We start from the raw sequence: 6268 nt of genomic DNA on the forward strand, positions 1-6268 counted from the left end.
TGCTCAAACTAAAGCAATCTAGCTCTCTTTTAGTGTCACTCATATTATCCAGGCTAAATGTCTTTGTGCCTCATTCATAGGTGCTTTGAAGGCATAGGCCTGGATGAAGAGCATGTTCAATGTAGGCATTTGCCTTTCGACAAAGAAGCTATGCTCCAAAACATTTTGCCTTGTGTATTCTTGGACTACTTGCTTTAATGGTTTAGTGGTGCACTTGGCAGTGTTTGATTAACAATTAGTCTCAATGATCTTAAAGGTCTTTTCCAACCAAAATGATTCTGTGAGTCTATAATCCGTCCTAAGATTTTGTCCTTTATACATGACAATTAGGGCATCGCACAGGTGCTTGCTCCTACAACATTTAATTTCTTTATTAATGACTTTGAGCTTGAAGCTTTGTTGATAACTTCCTAAAGAGGAAAACACCTTTAACATAATGAAGGGATCCATTCATTAATGATGTCTGTCCATTTATTTTACACAGAAAATGCCTGTTTTTCTTCTCACCATTTCAGTGGGAAGTGTTTTAATCCCTTAGAGCGTTTGCAGAAAATATCATCACTTGGAGTGGGTGCAGTTCGTGTTTTCTTTGACTGTGGCAAAGGCTTAAAATTGGCATAATCTCATCATAAACAAGAGTTCTGAATTTAAAACTTCACCTATGTGTATGGATAGGGGAGGGACCCATCCTATAGCTGTTGTAAGAATTTCTTGAACAAGGAACTAATGCGATCCAGGAACGTATTTGGGATAAAAATAATCTCTCTATATATATAGCTTCCCTCTTGTCTCAGCTTCAGCCTGGCATCTCCTGTGCTGTCCTAAACATGCTGGGAACCTTCCTAAGGATGTAGAAAATTATGCAGATTTCTGCACAATCCTGTTTGCAGAGATTCAGCTCACATTGCTACAGCTACACCATGAGTGCCATTGACAGGACGTATCTGGATGGCAGAAAATTCTCTTCCAGGCTAAGGAGTCACTTTGCTCCGAGACAGCCAGATTGGTATTTAAGCAGTCACCATAGGTGATGAAGAAAGGGCACAAGTGTGTTAACTGTCACTGATTCTGCATACTTTTGGGGCATCCTTTGTCAGTCTCTTGTGCAATCCTAGCTGGATTTCAAAACTGCTCTGATTCAGTGGGGTGCCTGGGGTGATCCTGCTGTCATTGACACACGCCCACACACACCCATACACACACATACCCACACGCCACTCAGCTGCTCAGGAGAAAATTCCCTTGCAGTAGAGCAATCTCTCTGACCGTCTGAGGTGTAACTGTCCATACTAGGGTAAGTAAAGTGCTGGTTAGAATATGTGACTTCAAGTAGTGGTTTTTTCATATTTTTTTTTCTTTTCCTGGAGCTATATCAGCAGAACTTTTACTTGCAAACAGATAATTTTTTCCATCACAGAACATATTTCACAAGGACAAAGTAATAGGGAGCAGTCCAAATCTAGCATGAAAATGACCATCTTAAAAACATACAAAAACACCAGCTCATTTTTCTATGTGTTTATTTGCTTCTAGAGCTGTGAGCTACAACAGTCTCATACCTAGAATTACCTCCCCAGCAGATTTAAAGGGGAGCATTGGCAAGTGTTTGCAATCCTGACAAAATCATGTCAACTCCTGACATAATGAGTAATAATAAAAAAAAAAGTGTGAAACACATTTAAGTATTAGTTTGAGATATTTTTAAGTTGACAGAGAATTAGCACCTTATCAGCAAAAAGATAAATGAAAGCAAGAAATACGGGTGAGCAGAAGTGCTGCTCTGACTTCCATAAGCACTTCTCGGGACGTGCTCCAAGTGCAGGCCACTGGTCTGAGGTGCAGCTCTCTGCAGTGAGGAGGCTCTGAGAGTCAGAAGCCAGATTTTGCCTGGCTATGATATTAGAAAGGTTGAGTGACAAAGCTCTAAGTTAAAATAGCTGTGGAAGAAAGGAATAAATGTAAAGGGCTATGAATTTACAGGAAAACAATGAGTATCCACAGCAGGGATTGGTCTTCTCTGATTGGTCTGAAGTATTAAAATCACATCATTTATTTACCTTTCAAGTTAAATAGCATCTTGATTGCAAATACAGTCACCTTTCTCTCTCCTCACCCTCTGCTGTTTTGTCCTGTCTACTGACTGGAGCTGTGCACAAACTGTATAGCTGGAAAAACTGGACCCATGTGCCTTGATTGATGCCTGGGATTTGTGAGAGGGAAGCTGCTCTCAGCAAAGCAGTATGTACAAGCATTTATCTAATACTGTCTCTGTAAGAGTCTTCTGTAACCAGGGATATGGAATCTGTCTTACTGGCTCTCAGTATCCAGCCCCCTATTCCCCCACTGCCTCGGGATTATGCCTCCTGTAGCTGAAGAAGGACTTGGTTTTGGCAAAAATATTTTCTTCCTCATTCTTCAGTTCTGTTTTGCAAGTGTTATTTTCCATGTAATGCCTAGTGGGCCCTGGCCCTGTATTCCACTATAATGCAAAAATCACGGATGCAGGTAACCAATTACAAAGATGTGGGTGTTATGGGGTAATTTCCTCCTGACACCAGCTGAATTTAATGTTCTGACCTGGAATAAAGAGAGAAAAAATTTCTCTCTTGTAAATCCAAACATTTTGTCATAATTTTGTTTATCCTTTAGTGGTAAATTAGGCTGCAGAATATCTGTGTCTTCATTTCTGAAGTGCTACTGCATAATACAGACCAAGGTATCAAATGGAGGTGTGTTTCTTAGCAGAGCTGTTTACAAAGCAGACACTGAGTTTTCTGAGGAAGAAGCTGGCTGGTAGTTGGTAACCAGCCCAGTAAAGCCCTCAACTCTGCAACTGTTCCAGGGCACAGTTTTGGTGCTCAGAGTGCAAGAGGAGAGTTTGCAATAGCGCTGTCATCAAAGGAGTTACGGGAAGCAGGTGACCTCATGGAGCTAGTTCAGGCTCAAGATACCATTTACACAGAGACTCCAAAAGTCTCTACAGATCACACACAAAAAGTTACCTGCAGGAATATTTGTTTTCTTCTCATTTCTCAGAGCAGCATGGAGCAGGGAGATACGTAATGCCAGGGGTTCTGCACACTGCCAAGTGCTCCAAGGACTCCACTTGCTGAATCTAAAAAAGAGAGTGGTTTCTAGAATCTTTCTGGTATTGGGACAGTTGGGGACCTTTTACTGGAATAAGGATAGTTTCTCCCCATGCCAAAGGGAGCCTGAGAAGTGCTGTGTGTCTGAGAACTGCCAGCACAGCTGGGCTGTCATGAACCTTTGGCTCTGTGACAAACTCGTGTTGGGGTAATGAGTTACTTGTGACTGCACAAGCCACAGAGGGGGCTGTCCCTGAGCCACACACAAGGAAACCAGAGCTCTTTAGCAGACCACTAAGGACGATGGCTGCTCAGTTGTCAGAATCCTGTTTCTGTTTTGGGAAAAATATGTCAAAACCAAAATGTTTCTTTGAATTGCTTGGGTTTGATACTTTGTTATATCCCATGAAAAAATGTTTTGTTAGAAATTCCTAGTTAATTCTACTACACAGAAACAATTAGCATATAAGTAATTTTCTTTCTTTGTTCCCTTACTGTTTTTCATCTTTCAAAGATGCTCTATTTTTAAAATTAGAAATGAATCAAGCCACTGGCAACACGGTATTTTCTTCACATCAAGTGACTATTATGGGACTTGGTAAGAAGTCAGTTTATTCTGCCTGGTGAAGTTCATCTATGGTGGCCAACAGAATCCTACTTAAATCCAGAGAAAGAAAACAAACTTTTTTGTTCCATGAAGGATGTCAGAAACCTATGCCTTAAATACAGAACCAAATTCAAATTCTCCTTGGCAAAAAACCCAACAGTGCTGATCAACATAAAGATAAGAAAGTGAAGTCAGCTTTCACCACAGTTTCTGAGGCTTGTGCTCTTGCAGAGCTCTAACTCAGAGACTAGATAATTCAAACCAGTGATAAAACATGGATGTAGACCTGCAGAGAGGTGTGTAGCTCCCTTTTATGGCTTTAATGAAGTTTTGTCCAGAGCAAAACAATAGGATCCCAATGCATTTTAAGTATTTTGTAAACTTGTCTTGAAAGAAGCATCTTGAGAGTCATAAGTTATGCAGACATTCCATCTCTTCATATATAATTGCCAGTTAATAAAAATGTTAAAATGGAATAAATAACTTTACTGATTAATGCTCCCAGCAGCAGTGAGGCAGAAAATTTTAAGGTTACAACATGGTGTTAGCATGCAAGAAAGGAAAGTGGCAATGACAAACTTTAACAATATGCTTTGTGTTAGATGTAAATGTAATTGGTTGTCATTACTTCATTAATTAGGAGGTGATCAAAAGACCTATAGATAGAGAGAAGCAAAAGCCTCAATTGCATCAAAGACAACTTTTAAGTACTTGGAATAACAGTCTTATCAAAAGAATGACAAATACTTTTGAAGCATATGACTACTGATTTTATATCCATGTACTGTCTTTAGCACTTGCCATTTCAGAGGAAATCCAAAAAGGTAAATCTGTGCAAGATACCACAAAACTAAGCAATGTAGAACAAAAAGATACTCAGCAGAGTAGATGCATAATTAAACCCTGGATCAGGCTAAGAAATAGCATGAACTGGTTAGGTTTTGTTTTCTAAAATCATTAATTCAGTTCTGTGTCAAATAGAAGCAATAACAGTAGGGTTTTTAATTTCAGAAGTTTGTTTCTAAAATGGAGAATGTCATGTTTGCCATTAGTTTGGTCAAAGAAACATATCCCTCTCAGAGCCTTCCTGGGTCTTGTTTTTTGTTTCAGGACTCAGTGAAGCTGTGGGGTCTCAAGTCAGGAGAAGTTCAACAGACACTGCTATGAATGGTTTTTCTACTTTATATAAAATTGCTTTCAACAACCACAGACTTTGTACCCAATCTTCCTTTTTTGTCCCTCATTATTTACTTGTTCATTTTTTCGTGACCATTACCTTGCCGCTGATGACAATGCAGGCATGACTGAGGGTTTCAGGCTGTGTTGGACTGGATCTTGGCTTCTCTGAAGAGTGCTTTTCTAGGACAGAGGTCTGGAGAATCTCCTTCAGGCTTTTACCTGAGCCAGCTGTCTTGTGGGACAAGCTAGGGGGCTGACAGGAGTGGTTTTTCCAGAAGCAGATTCATGTGGAGAACCTAATAACCCTCAAGTATCAGAACTACTTGTTTTCTTCCTTGGGGCAAGTAAAACATATAAACAGGTCTCTGCAGAAATTAGTTGTAATTTTTCCTTCTGAAATTACACACAAAATGTAAATGTAGTCAAAATTTCTTTTTTGCCCTTTTTCTCCATTAATTTCTTCACAGGACAATGAAGTATAGTTTGTTTTCTTCATCCTGGCATTTCTTACAGTGAGGTGAAGCAAAAGACAAAGTGAAGTGCTCTGTAAAACCTCAATCTCAGGAGAAAAAAGTAGCTACTATTTAGATTTATTAGATTTCAAGTCTTTAGTGTCCATTCAATTTTACATATAAAATTTTCAAAGTATTGTGACAAAAATATATAGGCTTGAAGTTCTGAAAGGAATAAACCCAATATGTGCTCTTGAGTAAATCCTCCTACTGTTGTTCTGAGGACTGCAGAATCTGCCAAACCTTCTCATAGCAGCACCATGGGAACCTCTGGGACCATCACAGGGTTCTGTGATTACTGTCAGAACATGCACAAATTAGCAATTAAAACAACAACCCTGCAGCATTGTAGAGATTATTATCTCCTTTGAACCTTTCGGTACTGCAACTGATACCAGTTTAGTTTCATTAAATTAAGAGCATTTTGTTGAAAAAACCATCATTGTCCCCTTTGACACAACATAATGAATCATGGCAATATCAGTTTCATGGTCATGAGTCAAACTCTGTGCCTGAAGTGTGAAGCCTAAACTGGGGGCCTTTCTGCCCTTATGTCACAAGGTGCCACACTGCCAAGGGTGGCCTGGACATGTCACCAGGAGCCAAAGTGACAGAGCCACCATGCCTGCAGACTGTGCCTCTCTGCAGGTGCAGGGCTGTGATATTGGCTTAGTCTTGGGCAGAAAGCACTTTTTTCAGTGCATCAGCATTTAGAAATGAAGGTTTCTAATCTCACAGATAGCTTCCTTGCTGAAGTTACAGAGAGGGGCTGCCCAGGCTCTTATGACACCTCGCTGTGAATGTGTATTTGACACATGCCATGCTGTAGAAAACCTGTATTCATTTACAGACCTACACAAAAAAGTGAAATGAACATAAAAATG

The sequence above is a fragment of the Corvus brachyrhynchos genome, unplaced genomic scaffold (assembly GCF_000691975.1).
Source record: "Corvus brachyrhynchos isolate BGI_N302 unplaced genomic scaffold, ASM69197v1 scaffold1, whole genome shotgun sequence".
Classification (NCBI taxonomy): domain Eukaryota; kingdom Metazoa; phylum Chordata; class Aves; order Passeriformes; family Corvidae; genus Corvus; species Corvus brachyrhynchos.